At 43.6% G+C, this 20,373-nt stretch overlaps 1 protein-coding gene across 3 annotated transcripts in view; it reads left to right on the top strand.

The window, feature by feature from the left end:
- NHS (NHS actin remodeling regulator) overlaps positions 1-20,373 on the top strand; it is a 235,923-nt gene that overhangs the window by 43,238 nt on the left and 172,312 nt on the right. The gene's annotated exons all lie outside the window — the stretch shown is intronic.

Below are 20,373 nucleotides of genomic sequence, written 5' to 3'. Positions count from 1 at the left end.
ACTGCCAATATTTGGCCATTTCACTTCAGCTTCCCTTTCTGTCCTTTGTAGGAAAGCTTATGGGGTAGCTGTAGCTTAAGCAAAGACATTACTCTCCACCCATATTGGAGTGTGGCGCTGCTGTGCATACCAAGGAGTATTTTTTGAAGGTGCCTTGCATTGGCTGGTTGTTTTTGTTTTAAAGATTATCTTTTGCTGAAAACTCCTCCATCCTAAGGGGTTGGGTGTTTTTGTTTGTTTTTCTGTGCCCTATCACTCCCTTTGGTCTCTCCTTTTACTGCTGATACTTTATGTTCTTCTTGTTGTTTTCTGCCCTGTCAAACCTGACCACTTCTGCAGTTTTGTTCTTCTTTTGCCCTTTCTGCCCTCCCCCTCATTTCTGTATTCTGCCCATGAAAAATTAGTTTCCAGCACAGTGGGACTGAGGAGGAAGATGGAATGATTAATCAAGAGAATGTAAATTAAAAACTATAAAATGTAACAGCCAGACTGGATGGCTTAGGGTACATAACCTTACTTTCCAAGTCACTAGCATCAGCTGTGAAGCCTCCAGTGCAACGGATGGGTGGTCTTGTCTGGATAATCAGCAGAAAAATGTGTAATTTGTACGCATTCCCCGCGGTCCCATCTGGCAGCTTCTTTCTGGCTGCCTACTTGGGGCTGCCAAGGTTGAGATTGCACATTAGAATCTTCTCACCCTGTTAAAATGCTCCCTTCCAAGCTGCTCTTCCCAGCTGAAGCCGCCAAACCATTAGAGATACTTTGGGTAGAACAAGTCTTGAAGGCACTAAAACCCAGAGGGACAGGCTTAGCTTGAATCACCAAGTTATTTAAACTGCCCCAGCTGATTTCTGCCTGGAGCAATTGAGGGTGCTGCTTTTCTTTCATGATGGAGTAGGAAAGAGGAAGAATGGCATCTAGTAGCTGCAGTAGGGTGACAAGTGGCTGAAGGCAATAGGAGAGAGCCTCTCCCATCAGCAGACGTATCCATGGGAAGATGGCTGTTCAAAGACAGAGCCATGTCAACAGGCACTTAAAAGTGAACTAAGCATTCATAGCTTGCCTTTTCTCAAGGGAACCACTGCAGTGTTTGCTGGAGGGTGTAATGCACTCTTTTTTATTAGCAGAATATGGGAAAATGTCCCTGTACATCATTTGTGGCCCACTCTACAAAGATGAGGACCTATCTTCTGATTTTTATATTATCACTCAAACATATCAATTGATAAATAAAACCATGCATGAGTTTCTGTGAGCATTTAGGATTTATCCCTGAAGACTGTACAGCAGAGGATGAAGAGTGCACCAGTCCTATCCTTTCCTTCTGTACAAGCTATTGTGATTCCTTAGCTTTGTGATAGGCAGTTCATGAGCCTGGAGGAAATATTTGACTTTTAGGACAAAAAATGCTTATTGAAATACCTGATTCTTCTGCATATTTTATTTACTTATTTATTTGGGGGGGCTGGGCTGGGGAGGGCTGAGTTTGGACTGTGCTGATCTGTGAACAGCCTTTCCGTGGTTAAAGCTTTATTATCCCAACTGGCAAGATGTCCTTCTTCTCAGGACAGCTGGCCATCCTGGCAAGGGGGGAGCTTATGAATAAAGAACAACGTAACTAGAAAATCATATAAAATAAATAAATAAATAGTTCTTTGCTCATAGGTAGTCCAGAGTAGGGTGACCTGGGACTTTGGTTGCACAAGGGGTGAAGTCCTGTCTTCTAAGCATTACTTTATTTACCTTTTTTTTTTGAAGACTGGCTCTTCTAAATCTGCAGGTTCACCTTTCATGTTGTTATGGGCTCTCAGAGTAAGGGCATTAGCGTTAATGTTTGACTTAGATCTGTGGGAACGAATATTTATTTCAGAAAGCAAATCAAAGAAGCCCACTCATGTCTATCCATCCTCCCTCAGCTGTGAAACTAATCAGCGGTATCCTGAAAGGCAAACAGCTCTTTGAATATTAAAACCTCCTTGTGACCTTTGAAAGGAAATAGCTAAGAAACCCAAAGCTGTTAAAAAGCAGCAGTTGTTTGGTTTTTTTTGATTTGTTTTGTTTTTTAAAAAAGCCCTTTTGGATACAGGCACATTCTGGCAAAGTAATGTTTGGTAGGCTGAAAAAACTGAATGCTAACTGCTTCACCTTCTGACTTGAATGGAAGAGGACCATGCCATCTGCAGGGCTGTGGAGTTTGCTGGGTTTGCACTACTTGGCTGTACAGCCAGGCATGCAGCTGTATTGAGGATCAATAACTGCCTGCCTGCTACAAGCCAAGTTTTGCAGCCTGCAAACTGGTTTGAATGTCCACATACCGTCATGATGAATTTCGTGGACCTCAAGTGATATGTTCTGTTTGGGGCTCCTCACTGCAAGAAAGACACTGAAGCCGCAGAGAGTGTCCAGGGAAGGGCAGTGGAGTTATGAAGGGTCTGGAGCACAAGTCTTATGAGGAGTGGCTGAGGGAACTGGGACTGTTCAGCCTGGAGGAGGCTCAGAGGAGACCTTATCACTCTCTACAACAGTAACAGGATAAGAGGGAAGGGCCTTAAGTTTCCCCAGGGGAGGTTCAGGTTGGATATTAGGAAAAATTTCTTCTCAGAAAGAGTGTGATGCAGTGGCACAGGCTGCCCAGGGAGGCGGTGGAGTCACCATCTCTGGAGCTGTTCAAGAAACAGACGTGGCACTGAGGGACATGGTTAGTGGGCGTGGAGTGATGGGTTGACAACTGGACTAGGTGATATTATTAGTCTTTCCAACCATAATGATTCTATGATTCCATGATTTTGTGGTGCTGTGTTTGGAGTACTGTGGGTACAAGCTCAGTTAGCACAAGCCCTGCAGAGGTGTGGGTGTGAGGGAGCAGTGCCATGCTACTGCGCCCGCAAAGCGGTGCGTGGGTTGGCTTTCCTCAAGGCTGCAGGTGTTGGGCACAGCAGCCTTTGGTGCCACTCCAGGGAGTGGCTGGGAGCTGTAGAACTGGTACTGACCCGCTCAAGAAAATGGAGCTGCTTACTTCTTGAGCTCTTTACATATGTTCAGCTTAAAACCAGAGTGGCCCTGCTTACCCTTGTAGCCTTTGCAATTTTAAAGCACTTTGCATGCATAACCACATTTCTTTGTCCTCCACACAATGTGTGTGCACTTTCCAGCCCTTTTTCTCTTCTTTGACATTCCTATGCACAAGAGATGCATTGCTCTCCGTCCATCTGTAAGGGCTCAGTTAGCTTTGTCATTGATCCCAGCATGGGATCAGGCCTCGTTGGCTTCATTTGTGCTTCTGAGTGTGGAGGAATATGAGCTAGCCTGGGAGCTAATATGTAAATTTTGCAGAAAGATAATTCAGTTTAATGAAATGCCATCTTAAAACTGCAGGAGGAACACTGTTGAGGGGCTGCATCCTGAATGAGCCAAGACAGTTATGGTGCTTGGTGGGTGGAAGGCCTGGCCTGAGACCATCAGCAGTTAGAAGCTTCTTTCAGCTCCCATCGGACATACAGCCAGACGGATTAGCTGTGGAAAGTGGGGTTTTCTTATAACAATATTATGCTGGCTTATCTCAGTTATGCAGTGTCCCTGCTGTGGAAAATATTTTGGATTGATCTGGGGGGAGTTGCTTTCTTCTTTTTCTGTTTCTTCTCTTGTTTCTTTTTCAAATAAGCATCAGTTGCCATCATTTTGGTCTTTGTTTCTGAACAACCTTTTAGTGTTCCCAGCTAGGCAGTGCCATTGAACCAGGACTGTTACAGTCTTGCTCCATTAGCTATTACTATTTGCTGAGGAGTCGATGTAAATGAGGGCAGTCAGGAGGGGAAAAGGGGGAAATCTGCTGTTTCTCCTGTTAAAGCTGTGCCTGGCACTGCATGTTTTATTGTAAGTCCAGCACTAAGGGAGATTGATAATATAAGATGAAAGGTCTGTGTGATCTCATGGCTGGTAATAATGACTGAAGGACCGCTTATTTCCTCCTCCTGCGCTCTGAGTTTCAGTCCCATTGTGATTTTTCTTCACTTCAGTGCGTTGTTTAAAGCCCACAGGTCTGGGCTCCTTTACAAGGCTTTTTTTGTGGCGCAATTTTGTCTGATTGAAACCACATTTTTACATGTGCCAAAACCAGTTCAGCAGTTAAAAAGAAATCATAATATCGATTGGATCATATTTCCAAAGTGGATGTCACCAGCTAATTCTTTTGTTACACCATTTAGCTACACAGGATTAAGCGAGTGTTTACTATTAAGCAGTTACATATGGGTCCTATTAATTCACGCGTTCTGGCAGTGCTTTTGACTAATATCTTGTCAAATAGGTTAGCATTTCAGAATGTCTCTAAATCACTGAACTGCAGGGACCCTTCATTTCCAAAGCAAGATTTAGTCCACATAGGGGTCCAGAGGTTAGAGTGGTGTTGACATCTGAGGGACTTCCTTCTGCTCTTTAACAAAAAAGGTTTGCAAAACCAAGTACCATTTTTTTTTTCTTTGTTTCATTATTAGGCTTCCTGCAGTGCATGACAAGGAATACATATGGTTTGCAAAAAAGAGCTAAAGATGAATAAGATGGCTTTTGCATCTCCTGGCACACATCTCCAAGAGTGAAATGCTTACCTTCTCCCCAAACTTTCTTTCACTCCTTCTAGAACGGGCTCCTTGTCTTTTTGTCATTTTAAATTAGCATCATTTCACCTTTGGTGGATGCTGGGTTGATCTCTGCAGCTATAGTCTGAAATGAGCCTTTGTTCTCCTTGCTCTCCCACCTCCTATGCTCTGAGGCCTGTTTGAAAGACTAGAATCATGCTAGTTGGGAGGTGAGGGAGAGAGGAGATGCTGCAAGGTTTCAGAGCAGATAGATTTGAATCATAGAATCACAGAGTCATAGAATGAATTGGATTTGAAGGGATCATCTAGTTCCAACCCCCCTGCCATGGACAGGGTTGATAACTGCTAAATCAAACACCAGATCAGGCTGCTCAGGGCCAACCTGACCTTGAGTGCCTCTGGGAATGGGACATCCACAGATTGTCTAGGCAGCCTGTGCCAGCACCTTTCCACTCTTTGTGTGGAAAAATCTCCCCATGACATCTAATCTAAATCTCCCCTTTTAGTTTAAAACAATTTGCCCCCCCCCCCCCCCCTTTCCCATTTGAAGGACACTTGTCATCTGCCTTACTTTCTCACCCTTCCCACTGGACTGTTTTCACAAGGGTGCTTCCAGAGGCTTCTTTTCTTGTAGGACTTCCTGATGAGAGGATGGCACATCTTTGGAGAGATGAGAGCTCAGTAGGGGTGAGAACTACTGTCTCAGAGCCCTGTGATCTGCCATCTCCAAAAGGAGAGTCAAGTAGCCTCTTGGTAGGGCCACCCTGAGTGGTTTTGGGGATGAGGCAACACTCAGGAAGAGATGTGGTGGCTGAAGAACCGAACAGTAAGACAATGGGTCACTGCCAGGTTGCTCAATGGGATCTTGGCTGTAAAATATTAGGAGTTACTGCTGTAAAACCTGACATAATTTTACCAAGTTCTTCCACAGAAATATCCATACAGTCCTGCTTTGTCTGCTGGATGTTGCAACTCTATTCAGTCTGGCATAAAGCAAAGCAACCAGTGAAATTTGTTCTGCCTTTCACTGCTCCATCTCCCAGGCACCTGTTGACATCTCTAGGGAGAAGTGTTGCCTTCTTTGGTAACTGTAAAACAACCAGGATGTGGCAGGTACAACCCAGAAAACTGCAATGACAATGTCTTGCTCATGCTCCAGCCTCTTCTTATTCCATCCGAGTTCTGTTCTTTTTGTGGTGCTCTTGGGGCTGTGGTATGAGTGTGCCTTGCGGACACAGGATGGGGCTCATTTTCTGCTTTTGGCTAGTTCTTTAAAGCAGAGTTCACACTGGCAGAGCTGCTTTTGCCTCCTTCCCAGCTCTTTTTCAGAAGGGAGCTTTTCTTTTCTCTCTCTATATGGATTTTTTGGTAAACATGTCATGTTGCAACAGAACAAGCCAATGAAAGTCAAAACTTCCTCTTTTCCAGTCTGTAAACATTTCCTGGAACAGTATTCTCAGCTTTGAAATCCTTTCCAAAGAGTATCTTACAACCTCCCTCCCTCTTTCTATGACTCACTTGATCAGAGAAGCATTCCCTTTTCGTCTGTTCAAGTCACTTCCAGGCAACCTTGTTAAAGCAGTAAGGATTTAGTGCGCAGAAAGCCACTGCCAGCTTAGCAACCCCCCCAGGACACACAGCTGGTGAGCTGGAGCTGGTTAGCTCGAGCTTCTTGGGAGCCTGTGGGCTCTGGTCCCAAGCTGCAATCTCTTGGAGCAGGAAATTTTTCTTGGAGACTGCAAGCTAGTCAGAAGGATAAAGTTCACGGGCACAATACAGTATGTTGGACTTTTTTTTTTTTATTGCATACTCCTAAAACAAATAAGTTAGCTATTTGCTCCCTCTGCCCTGTTGGTAATCCATTACATATTAGACCTTACTTCATTGTGTTTCAGTAAAAGATGGAAGGAAGCTTAGGTTTAGGAAGGAAATAAGCAGTTCTTCAAGCTATCTGCTCTCCTTTGTTTGGAGGGTGTGTGCAAGGTCTGTGGGTTGGCCCTCTGATGGGGTCATGCTAAAGACAAGGACCTCAGAAGCAAGTGGGAAGGCTGTTGTGGAGTCACTCACTTGGAAGACCATGTAGTAGTGAGGTGGCACCACCATGGTGGTGGATGGGGAGCTCATGGGCCTGGCCACCTGCGCCATGATCATTGGAATGTTACACATGGTCTCCCTGATGACTGCACCATTGCTTATCAGTCTTTTTAAGTTGCCTGTCACACCAGGTGACATGGTCTAGAACGGTCACAAGCCTAGGCTGATGGTCATACTAGGTGATCCTAGAGGTCTTTCCAACCTTAATGACTCTATGATCCTATGATTCTGAGCCTGTGTGTGGTGTTTTATCCCTAAACTATCACCCACTATATTTACTCTCGCTTGAGAAGAAATGATAGTACTTTTTTTCCTTTTTCTTCTTCTTGTGGTCCCTTCAGCATGACACAGTATGTACCAGAGATGGGTGTTGGCAGGATATCCTTCTGTGGGGGCTGAGTGTCTCTAGAATTCATTTCCCTGGTTTGGTCTGAGCCCAGATTTGTGGGTATGGAGCAGAAGACATCCATTTGAGAGCACTGTGGCTGTGCTTCCCAGACCAATTAAGGGATAGAAAGGATCTCCTTTTTTTCAAGGTGACTGACTGGAAGATTTCCTTTCTAATGATGATTTGAAGGCTCATGGGGTTTGGCTGTATGATTAATTATGTGTTAAGATGCCTAGAGCCTCCAAGAAGCATAAGATTATTATTTATTTAAGTCAGAATACTACTAAATATAATGAAGTGGAGCTTTAAATAGGTTGGAGGAAAAAAAAAAGGGGGGAGGAGGAGGGGGGCATTTTCTATAGAACACAACCAATTTTTGCACTGTGCTGGGACCATGTGGTTGGGTGAAACTAGAAAGGATGCTTTGGGAGCCCCAGTTCTCCCTAGGTAAATGTTGCTCTTTGCACATATTTCTCACACATACTTTCCTTGTTTCTGGTCTGACATATCTGAACAACTTCTCCTGAGAGCCAACCACCTGTGATGGTGCTTCCAAAAACATTCCATGGGCAGGCAGGTGGAGGAGCAAAATTAAAAGGAAGGTGCTTTGGGTTGTTCTGAGGAGCTCTATGTCAACTTTAGCTTGGAAAATGGAAAAAAAAAATACCACACACAACTCATCTCCAGTTTTCGGTCTCTTTCTCTTACCATATGTAATAATTAAAATCACTCCCTCAATTTTATAGGAATAACGTAAGGGGTGTGACTGAATTGCAACTTTGAGAAAGTAATAACACTTTGTTCTGCTTGACAATCCATCTGATATGGACTTTGCCCTCCACAAGTGTGGCTGGAGTCTGTTCCAAGAGCTATAGAGTCGGGAAGGCTTAATGTAAAAACAAATAGTTGAGCTCAGGAGAGGCAGGTCGGTTGCTGTAAATGGCTTTGTCTGCCAAAAAGCTGGTAATAGCATGTTGGCCAGGCATCTTTGCTTTCCTAATTGAAACCACAGGTTTTTGATTACAAATGTTAAGAATAACAGTACCTCATCTAATTTAAACCTCCTTCTAACTTCCATGGTGTGATTTCTTGTGGGAGTACTTGCCAGTGCAGGCTCATGTGTATTTGTCTCCCCTTTCATCTCCATGCTCTCTTCTTTAATACATCATACCCTTGCATCCTCTTATCAGCTCTGTTATTCCCAGTAACTGAGCTCTCTATGGACTTACATTTAGCTAGAGACTTACATTCATGTGAGTGAGTCTATGGAACTTCAGATGTGGAAAAAAGTAATTTACTGAAAAGAGAAATGAGTAAGCAACTAGGATGGGATTACTGCTGTTTGGCATTTGATAGCATGTTGAGTTCACACTGTGCTCTTTTTAATAGTTTTCAAATAGGATGCACCAATATTGTGATGCTCTAGCATTTTTGTCTAGATAAAAGAGCCATGCCATAAGCAAAAGGCTTGGTGCTAGACCTCTAGGTATAAATGGCTGGTATATTGAAATTGGCGGTATGTTGCAGACTCAGATGATCACTGAGAAACACATGGAATAGCCTGGAATATCTCCAGGCATCCACCACCATTCTGGGCAACATGTTGCAGTGCCTCACCACCCTTACTGTAAAAAACTTTTTTCTTATATCCAGTCTAAATCTCTCCTATTTTAGTCTGAAGCAGTTTCCCCTTGTCCTATTGCAACAGGCCCTACTACCAGGAAAGTTTCTGAGAAAACCTTGTCTGCAGTGCAAGATCTGAAACCTGCCTCATTCTCTGTCAGCTGCCATAGCCAGGTCTAGAGGACTCTCAGGTCTGCAACCTTGGTAGCATAGTCTTGTAGACACCTGAGCTGTGGCTATAGTGAGGCTCAGGTTGTAGGGTGCTGAAGCCTGATGCCAGCCTCTGAAGATCTAGATCCCACCTCTCTGAGCACTGTGAGTTCTTCTGCTCTCATCTGCCAGGGCTCCAGGAACCTGCAGGAAGATTTTCAAGAAATGCTGATATGAAATATGGATATTTCATACCTATGCCAAGCATGGACTTCTCAGACCCATTCCTGTGACTAGGAGTGGCAAATGGTTTACTTTGGACATACAAGTCTCCAACAACATGTTTGCAGTAGACTGAGAAGATAGCTTTTCATATAGATTAAAATCTACGGTTCCTTAATCATCTGGGCAGTATGGTACAGAGTATGCTATGCTCGCTTTCTTTCTTGGCAAGTGCTGTGAAAAAAATCTCAATAGTATTTACACTTAGTAGTACCAGCCTATAGTTCCCAAGTATGTAGCAGTAGCAGCGTGTATGGGATGAATTCCGTCTAAGACAGCAATAGTTAATGCACACATCCCACCACACAGCCACCCACACAAAAAAGTGCTGGCAGAGTAACTAAGACAGTGAGTCTTTCAGATAATGTAGAGGTTTCTGCTTTTAACCGAGTTAGCTTTTAACTTTACCAATTCATTTTCCTAGCGTGTTTCATATCAGAGGCTCGGCTTCTTTGAGGTGGTAAATTTTAAACAGGCAAAATGGGAAGGGCAGTACAAATTCCAGATTGTGAGGGCCTTTTAGCTTTCACCGTGCTCTTTGGAAATATGTGATACCCTTAGATTAGGATTTGGAAGTCACATTGAACTGCTTAGTTGAGCCAACACATATTTAACAAGTTGTAAATGCAGATTCTCAATGAGTAGGAGTCTGTCAACTAGATCACCATCCAAGTCATCCATCTGTGCTAACTTCAGTCAATCTCTGTTCTCTACTTTCATTTCTTTAATCCTGTGTTTGTCAGCAGAGCCAAAATTGGAATGACTCTTCCCCCTAAACCAGTGGGAAGGAATAAAACCTCTTTTTGTTTCTCCAGAGGCTTCATTTCCTCAAGGGAGTCTTGAAGTTGTAGCAATCAGCAGCTTTGGACGGCTGGCAGCAGCAGCTAGAAGTGATGGTGTGCTGATGTGGGACTTGACATACCAGCACCTTTCTGCCATCAGAGCTAAAAAGCTCATTTTAACACTCCAGAGCAAATAGTGTGTTTAAATAGCCATTAATTTTTAGCTGACATCTCTCAGTGCTTCTGACAGCCTATGTGTTTCCTTTGCAGAGTGTCATGCTGCTTCTGTTTAGAAGATAGTAATACAGTTTTCATAGTTATTACATGAGCTGTTTGACTCTGAGGTTTCCTTAGAGTCTAAGTATGCCAGATACTCTTTTATGAAGCTATGCTTCATATATATACATGCTTTAAAAGAACAACATTCACCAGCCACTCTGGTAATGAGGGTTGGGTTTGGAAAGAGGGTATAGAATCACAGAATCATAGAATGTCCCAGGTTGGAAAGAACCCGTAAGAATCATTGAGTCCAACTCCTGGCTCCACACAATACCATCCAAAAACCAGACCATATGTCTAAGAGCACTGTCCAGACATTTGTAGGTGGATAGAACACCTACAGAAGGGCTTGAGTTTTAATTTAAAATTAAAAATCTAAACAGGTCAAGATGAATGAATGAAGTCTTCTAGATATCATGTACGACATTTGCAGACCAAGTTAATGGTATACAGCATATAATTTAATCATAGAATCATAGAATCACCAAGTTTGGAAAAGACCTACAAGATCATCCAGTCCAACCACTCACCTATTACCAATAGCTCCCAGTAAATCATGTCCCTCAACACAACATCCAATCGTTCCTTGAAGACCTCCAGGGTCTGTGACTCCACCACCTCCCTGGGCAGTCCATTCCAGTGCCTGACCACCCTTTCTGAGAAGTAATACTTCCTAATGTCCTGCCTGAATCTCCCCTGCCACAGGTTGAAACCATTCCCTCTGGTTCTATCACTAATGACACAAGAGAAGAGGCCAACCCCCAGCTCACTACAACCTCCCTTCAGGAAGTTTTAGAGAGCAATGAGGTCTCCCCTGAGCCTACTCTTCTCCAGGCTGAACAATCCCAGCTCCTTCAGCCTCTCCTCATATGGCCTGTGCTCAAGACCCCTCACCAGCTTTGTTGCCCTCCTCTGAACACGTTCCAGGGCCTCAATGTCTTTCTTGCAGTGAGAGGCCCGAAACTGGACACAGTACTCAGGGTGCAGCCCCACCAGAGCTGAATACAGGGGGAAATTATAGAATCACTCAGGTTGGAAAAGACCTTAAAAATCATTGAGTTTAACCACAACCTAACCATACTACCTTAACTCTAACAACCCTCTGCTAAATCATGTCCCTGAGCACCACATCCAAACGTTTTTAAAACACATCCAGGGATGGTGGCTCAGATGCCTCCCTGGGAAGCTTATTCCAGCGCTTAACAACCCTTTCTGTAAAGAAGTGTTTCCTAATATCCAACCTAAACCTCCCCAGGAGCAACTTGAAGCCATTAACCCTCATTCTGTCACCTGTCATCAGTGAGAAGAGACCAACCCTGCTCTCTCTGCAATCAGCTTTCAGGTACTTAAAAAAGACAGCATTAAGGTCTCCCCTCAGCCTCCTCTTCCCCAGACTAAATAGCTCCAGTTCCTTCAGTGTCTCCTTGTTAAGACACATTCTCCAAGCCCTTCACAAGCCTTGTTGCCCTTCTTTGGATCACCTGATTCACTTTGAATCCAAAACGTATGTTATGAGCCTTTGTCTGCTCATAACAGTTCCTGTTGCAAAGGTATTGGGTGAAGGATTATTTGGAGAGTGATGGGCCTCCATTATTTTTTATGATGTCTCTTGTCTGACTGATGTAGGGGATACACCTTGAATCTCAATAGCAATAAAAACCCAGCGCAGATGCAAGGACAGAAAATAAATTCTGGTAAAGTTTGTATCCCTGTATGAGGTAGACTGGTTATTATCATTTTTGGGAGAATGTGTATGCCAGCCTTGCTCACATTTGGTTAGAACTAAGTCTTCTGTCCCTTTCCTGGATTACCAGAGGAAAGTTGAGTAGGATCTCAGAGGCATGCTCTCAAAACTTAAATGTCCTTGTGTCTCTGCATTGTAGCAAGCTTTAATTATCAGAATAGATGTAATTATAGTGTGGAAAATTTCAGCCTGAGCTCTTTAAATTTTGGACAGAAAGCCTTAATAAGCAACTGAAGATCTACACTGGGAAGGATTGCTTTCTACCTCTAATGACATACTATTGGATTCCATATGACGTATCAGACCTCAGTGTATCTTTGGCTCCCTCTCCATACGTTCACTAGTATAAATGTTGCCATGTCCTGCTCACTTTGTAGACTAGTCAGTTTTAGGGGCAACTTGGGCTGTGGCATGAGGGTGAAATAATTGCTTTTGTATGATTTTTTATATCTGAGACTGTGGGCTTGAGCAAAGGGAGGCTACTCCTTGTGAAGCGATACCTGATCCCTTGTGCTGCCTGAGAGGAAATAACCATTTCACCTCAGAATACAAGTGCAAATTTAAGTCACATCTTGCTGAAGTTATGTTTAAGGCTGATCCAGCTTTCATAACCCAAAAAAGCGATCAGCCAAACCTGTGTGCAAACCCAAACTACATTTGACAAAGAGAGGAGACAGCAGATGGAGACTTATCCGTGAATTTTTCCAAACACATATGTCTGATGTTTGTGGTATAGAGAACAGAGCTGATTCTGTGCCATAGGGTACAAAGAATTCACTTGTCCTTGAGGCTGCCTAAGGAGCTTTCTGGAATGACTGTCCATCCCTCTTTCAGGTTTCAAAACGTGAAGTCTGAAAGTTTCTAACCCTTAGGGGCCTGAAGGAAATTGAGCGACTGTGAGCCGATACCACGCAGCTGCAGAGCAAATGCTGACGAGTGCATCGGCAGCTTCTGCTGCTGCTATTTCGAATTCTGTGGGTGGCAGGGAAACAAGCAGGAATTAGGTCAATTTAGCTCCGCTGCTGCTTGGGAAAGTGAAGAGCAGCTGCCGAGACAGCCACGAGAGCACAAAAATGGAAGCTGGGGGATGGGTTAGGACGATGGTAAGCGGGATGTGAGGAGCAGGGATCAGCTGCTGGAGTTGCCTGGGCTGGGAGCGCACATTGCCTCAGGTGGAGCAGGCGTGCTTGGGCTGTGCACTGATGTGAATAGGGCTTGGGGTGAAGTAACAGCAACGTCTTGCATCCTGGGAAAGGAAGAAGAGAGAGATGTGTTTAGTTTCTTGCCTGCAGCTGCCCTGAAAATGCTTTTTCTTCCCTTACCCACTTGTTTGTATCTGCAGTTTTGAGGCGGGGCTGAAGTCTGTATTTAGAGAGAAACACAAAAAATGTGGCTTGGTACTGTCTTGGTCTGTGGTAAAACGGAAGATAGAGAGCTGAATTTCTACTAGAGCCTATGCAAAGTGATCAAGAGGGTATGTTCTCTGCAGGGCATTAATCATATAAAAGCTTCAGTGCATGGGTGAAGGTAGCCCGTGAGGTAGGGACAGGTACCCCAAACAACTCATGGCTAGATGGAACAAGCTGTGAAACATCACTGTCTGCAATTGCTTCCTGCTTAGAGGAACTCATTATTTTATTTTATTCTTCATCCATCCATCCAGATGAGTTCTCTGGGTCTGCAAAGCCATGCCTGCAAAACCAGCTGTATCAGCAGGATGCAAGTGGGTGAGAAGGGGAGACTATGGCAGTACAGAGAGCTCTTCTCTGAAAGCGCAGATCATAGAATCATAGAATCCCTATAATGGCTTGGGTTGAAAGGGATCTCAAAGACCATTAGGTTCCAACCGCTGCTGTGGGCAGGGCTGCCCCACACCAGCTCAGGCTGTCCAGGTCCCCATCCAACCTGGCCTTGAGTGCCTCCAGGGATGGGGCACCACAGCTTCTTTGGGTAAATGAGGAGGAAAATATTATGAGTAGTAGATGGAGAATTTCTCTCACTTACCCACGTCAGAGGTAGCATCTGAGAAAAGACGCTGCCTGGAACCTTTCGAAACAGTAACCTCCACTTTTGTTTGCTATCTCCATAGTGGTTGGCAAGACTCCAGACAAGCCTCCACCATATGCACAACCCAATGGCAGGCCTTAGTGTTCTTGCTAACATCAATAGCACAAAAGAAGAGGATTTGCTTTTCTGTTTCATAATCCATTGACTTCCAGACGTTGTAGACTGGTAAAACAAAACACTCACATGAAGTCTGGGCTTACAGAAGGTGAAAATCTGCCACCAAGAATAGTAATACTGTTTTAATTATGCCAAGGCTTGAATAAGGGCTGCAGCCAAGCTCTGTGTGGCACTGTGCATGGCACTATTATTCCCTTTGTGCATCTTGCCGGTCCCACCAGCTGCCAGGCTGCAATAGAGTTACGTCTGAGTCACTGCTTCCCAAAAGGATGACAAGTTGGTTGTGTGTCACTGAATAGGACGATGCTGATCCTGCCAGCTTGGGCCTGGATTCAGGCCATCACTGCACGATAGATGCAAACAAATGCTGTTGGCTGTTTAAGCAGACTGGGTAGGGAGGTGGAGGCAGAAAGGGAGAATGAGGCCTGTAGCTGAAAAGAGAACTGTCATGCCGATGGAAGGGTTTTCATCCTTGTTTTGGCTTTCTGTGAGCAGTTTGGATCATTGGAAAGGCACAGTGGACCCTGCTTGAAGCAGAGGGATGCCTGTTTCTGAGGCAGGCTGGCAGCTGGTTGTTTGGTTCACTGTTTTCCAAGAGGTCAGACCTGTTGATACCCTCTCATTTAGCCCCTGATGTCCTAGAGAGCTCTATGTGCTGTGAGTCACTGGATTTCTTGCCAAAATAAGGAGAAGGGTGTGTGTGGCAGGTGGCAGGTCATGGTTACTCATGACCACAGATCATATGCAATGAGATGAGCCTGTGGTCTGGCTGGGCTCAGTGGCCATTGCTCTTGCGATGGCTTTGGACTCACTCCTTAGCAGATGATGTATCTCACTTACCCTGAGCAGTCCTGGCTTCACTTTTCCAGATGAACTGCATAATCTGAAAGTTGCAGATTGCTGAGTGATCTGCCTCAAGAGAAGAACAGAAGAGGAAATCTGCCCTTCTTTTTGCTTAGTAAGTCCCTCTTGGTTTTCTGTTACCACTTAGACTGAGTGACACCAAAGTATAATAAGGGAGAGTCTTCTGACCTATATCTTTTTCCCATGGGCTGGATTTGGTTGCACAGCACAACTCGCTGTGACATGGCCACTTTGGTTCAGCTTGCATTTATAAAAGAAATGCATACAACATAAGGTGGTGATTTGTGACAAATATTTGCAGAGTATTACTTGGTAGTCAGGTTAGCCAAAGGCTGGAATTTAATTTAAAAAAAAAAAAAAAAAAAGACCAGAATTTGCTTAAAATGTATGCTACTTATGCCACTTCTTATGCCACTTATACATTACAAGATTCCTAGGCTTGTAGCTCTGTTTTGAATTCAGCAGAGAGGGTGTTTTGCAGACAAAAGCTATGGAGTTCAGTCCTGGCTGGTAATGTATAATGGCAGGCCTAGGTTATGGGAACTTGTTCATTTACAGAGTGTGATAAAGGAGGTGAAAGACAAAGGTCATGCTATTTTTGAGATTAGTTGAGTGAATTAAAGGACATGTGCTACCTTTTACTAACATCCCTCAGCAGTCTGGTCCCTTGAAATACAACTCCTGCACAAAGCAAGTAAAAGAATTAAAAACACCATGTCCGCTGTGGCTGAGAACCAAGGATCAAAAAGATACAATTAAGTGTTTTTGGGTATTTGACTGTAACCTGATTTCAAAATTCTGCACTGCGAGGAACATCTTCCTGTTCCCTGAAAGCTTTTCCTCATGTTTTATTTGTTTATTTATTTTTAATTCCTGAAAGCGGTGTCCTTCTCTTGCTACCTGCAGTTATTAACTCCTGTCAAGTGCAGCTGGCTATGCAGGAAAGACGAAGGTACCGCTGCAGTGAGCGTCAAGGTTAATTTATATACTGCAAAACTGGAAGCTCTTTTAAATACAGAGTGACAGGCTTACCAGCTCGAATGAATGGGTTTGCTCCAGGAGTGCTGCTAGGCAGAGGCATCTTGTTTGAAGAGCACCAGGGTGTATGCAGTGCCAAAATGAAGATGGGTGGTTTACTGAGAGGATGTCTGGCTGAGTGCAGAACTGGGAGCTGCTGGATGGTAGTAATGGAGGGGGTGAAGCCTGACCCAACCCCTTGCACTTGCCGTCCTCACCTGATAAATCTGTGCATCTCCGTCATTTCAGCATTTGCAGTGGTGCTAAGGACCTGGATACTGACTAACGGAAGAACTTTTGGCAATCTGTGAAAAAAATCTCTGGAAGGGCCAAAAGAAACAAGAGTGATGTAGCGCATTTGTAATTTGTCTGCATTTGAGTGATGTGTTCAGAGGAACTGGGTGTGTCTGTTTGGGGCTTAGACTGGCTTTTCCTGGGAAAGAATGCTGCTAATACAGAATCTACATGGTATGTACAGATATACACACTGTATGGAGCAGTGGAAGACCTGGCCATATGCCCAGCCATACCGGTGTGTAAAAGTATTTCTTTTTAATTAAGAACTAAAGCAAAGTGAGGTATGCTTCTGTGTTCTGGCTGCCATCAGACCCTTCTCATCTGCCATAAGATAACAATGGTGAGTTGTTAAACCATATGGAAGCAGTTGGGAACGGATGAGGGTGGTCTCAAAAGTCTCAGTTGCTTATCAGGTGTTAAGGAATGTCTAAGAAAGGGAAAACTACAAGTTACACCCATGCACAGAGAAATTTAAGCAGTAAAGGCAGATTTGGTATAGAGGAATATAGAAAGAGACTTCCGGGGGGTTGTGGAGTCTTCTCTGGAGACATTCAAGGCCCGCCTGGATGTCTACCCGTGCAACCTGGCCTAAGGAGCCTGCTTTGCCTGGAGCTTGGACTCAGTGATCTCTAGAGATCCTTTCCAGCCCCTACAGTTCTGTGACTCTGTGAATAGAACTAGTAATAATATTGCAGTAAAGCACTCTGGTCATTAGTCTTAGTAACTGGAAAGTCAGTACTTTGTGATAAGGGAGAGCTGGCTTAGAATATGGTCTGAAGCGGAACTTGGCAGAATAAACAGCAGAAGTAAATGATCTCAGGATCTTACATTCAAGGAAGGTTGGAAGGGACTTCTGGAGGTTGTCTGCTCAGGATTCCCAGAGGCTCACAGCAGGGCTAATTTCAAAGTACTTAGTTTAATAGTTCAAAATATTAGAAGCAGCACTGGAAATGATTTCCAGAGCGTGTCATTTGAAGAGACTACAACACAACCAAAACCTGCGGCTGCAGAGAGCACTGTTACAATCTAAATTAAATCAGTGCCCTGACAGTTGTGATTTTTTTTCTGTGTGGAGACACCAAGCGAAGTGCCCATACTGGGTTTGTACTTCCAATTTGTAATGAATTTTTCCCTTATCAAAATCATGTGGACAGGTGCACAAAAGCACTGTTGTTGCTCATGTGGTGGGCATGTCCAGAAGGATCTTCTTTTCCAAAGAAACTGTGGAAGAGAACTTCCCAGACACAAAGCCAGTTCCATACCAAGTATGTGTCGGTGCACCTGGCATTCTGATTTTTGTGGAACTGCTATGGCATAAAATGAGGATGAATCAAGCCTGCAGCCTTTCCTTTGAACTATGAATGTCAGTGCTAGCCTAGAGAAATACAGTTTTCAAGCTGATGTGGTTTGACACCACATTCTACAGCAAAGACACTGGACAGCCCCATGACTATGTTAACTCCCTAAGGACAACGATGAGTGAAGGGCAGGCACTTCTTTCCTTGCATAGAGGCATTTGCCGTTCAGTCTTTAGTCTCTCTAACATCCAAACCTGATTGATCTTCATGAAGGGTTGCAGCTTGGGCCCTGTGCCACAAAAATCCCTCCCTTTGCTCTCTGCATTACTCATCTTCCTTAGGGTCTTTTGCTCTCAGAGTTACTGCTGCTGTTTCTGGAAAGCATCCGACTGCTGAGCCCCGTGAAGAGTGTGCATCTTCCATCATGCAGTGAAAAAGGCCGATATGAATTCTTGTTGTCAAGTCCACAAGCAAAACAGTTTGAAAACAAAGACAAATGGTACCTTTCCTAAATGCTTTTAGCATGTTAAGGGTTTCGTGTAAACTGAAATGGGTGCAGTGCTTTTGGAAGGAAAAGTGATATTCTAACATGACAAATAACTCTGCTCTCCCCCCTGAAAGGCCTGAACAACCCCAGCACCTCATGTTAGGGTGTTCATGTCCATCTTGGGCTGCAGTGTCTCGAGGGGGAGGTTGGGACAATTGCTGCACTACCTGTTGAGTGCTGCCAGCCATACAGAAGGCAGTAATGAACCCTCTGGCCAGCACTGTAGGCTCCACTTCAGAAGAGTAGTCCTGGGGGTGGCAATTTCTCTTCTCTTGCTTCCCACCTCTCAAATCCCAAAAATACTGAATTGCATTTTGTCTCATAGGAACATTTAGAGCAATTTATTTGTATTTGAGCTCCCTGCTGGGTGTGCTGGGTGTAAGGTGTGATGTGGCGATGCGGCACATGGTACTAGGAGAACAAGCAGAACTGTTGACTTGTTTCAGGCAAGATTCTGCCAGACTTTTAAGTAATAACTGTCAGGTACTAATGGCCATGATGTGCTATCTATAAGCTGTAACAAGATACTGCTCAAATTAATGAAGTCCTACTTACAAAACTCCGGGCTTACTTGAGGCTACTCTAAGTTAGCCTAGGGAGTCAAAGTAGAACTTAGCTCTGTAGAGCTCTACTTTGAGCTTAACTGTTTGCTAGGGTTGTTATGTTTCAGATTATAAAAAAACCCACAATCTCAAAGTAATGAAAAATAAAACCACCAAGTGTGTTAGAGTAAATTTTTATTATGGATTCTATAGTACTTGGTAAACATTTGTTGGCAAAGCTCATAATTCCAGCCTTTTAAAATACAAGTAACAAACAAATTATAGTAATTTCCAAAAGCATCTAGAAACAACAATTGTGAGACTGTCTGAAGCTAAACAAATCCTAATGAGATGCAGTGGCAGTAATAGCAAGACAGACAGAAAATCTATACAGATAATTAAGAAATTATCCATTTGGGAGAAAAAATAACTATCTTTTACCTTCTCATCTGTGGAAGCCAATACATGTAACTTGCCCTTCCTTCTCAAATCTTCCCCACCTCCACTTATTTAATGATAACACAGGAACTACTGCAGTGTTAAGAGGCATCTGGGAATATAGCAGGGAAGTGCAAGGATTGGTTGGTGCACTATCTAGCTGGCTCTTCTGTTGGCAGAGCTAAAGTCCTAGCACAAAATGCTAGCCCCAGGGGTAAACAAACTTAGAAAAAGACTTTAAGAACGTTTTTCAGAAATAATGCTATAATGTGTATAATGAACAAGAAAAACAGAATAATAAGTGCCAGCAAACTCATGAGTCTTGCTCTGATTTGCTTTGTACTGTGCCTAAAATTGGTTTTACCCACTCTGTCCTTTCATTCTTTCCTGATAGTATGAAACCCAGTAATTTTGTTATACTACTTTCACACAGATAAGAAGTAATCAATAAAATCTCAACTACAGCTATCTGTAAAATGGTGGGATCTTCTGGTACATGGAAAAAGGTAAAAAGGAAATGTTAAATGCCCTCCTACTAGTAACATTTTTGGTAAGACGTGTAGTGACCACTGGAAAAAATATATGTATGAGAGAGCTTCTATTATTACATAGAATGTAATGTTACTTCAGTGGGGGCCCATCACTCTTAGAATAAGTATCTTTGGAACATAAGTGACCCAAGACAAAGAGGCAATTGAAGCCCAGGAGTTGTTTGGGCAGCTTAGTCTAGAGCAGTTTGGGGACTAAAGAGAGAACAAAAGAATTTCTGACTCTGAGTTTGAAAAGAAAATGATGGAAAATTCTGTGGGAATGCTTGCCGTAGTCCCTTTGTCTGCCATGGTGGGACCCCAGTGCTTACATTTCTGAAGCACACTGTTTCATGTTTGCCCTCTGGAAGAAAAATGAAGGACATTTTCTTTTGAGGGAGTGAATCTCTTTGGGATCTGTCTTCTGTTCCTTCTATCCCTCTCTTTCCCATCATCTCCCTTCCTCCAGCCTTCCGAAAATTAGACACTAGAAGCTGAAAGCAATCATTTTTGTGAAGATAAACTATTGCATCACTGTCTTGGTGTTAGTTTCCCTATTCATAGCACAGTAGGGAGATCAGAGCTGCACAGTATGATGCATATTGCTGGGATTGCAAAATGATCCTAAATCTTCATTCTAATGCAGATAAAAATATGTGAATGATGTCACTCTTGATGAATGTAAAGTGGAGCCAAACAAATACGGAAATGCCAATAAAATG

This window comes from Coturnix japonica, chromosome 1 (genome assembly GCF_054131305.1).
Source record: "Coturnix japonica strain WE chromosome 1, WE-NBRP24, whole genome shotgun sequence".
NCBI lineage: Eukaryota > Metazoa > Chordata > Aves > Galliformes > Phasianidae > Coturnix > Coturnix japonica.
The sequence above is the reverse complement of the archived record's forward strand: the minus strand, read 5'-3'. Positions and strand labels throughout refer to the sequence as shown.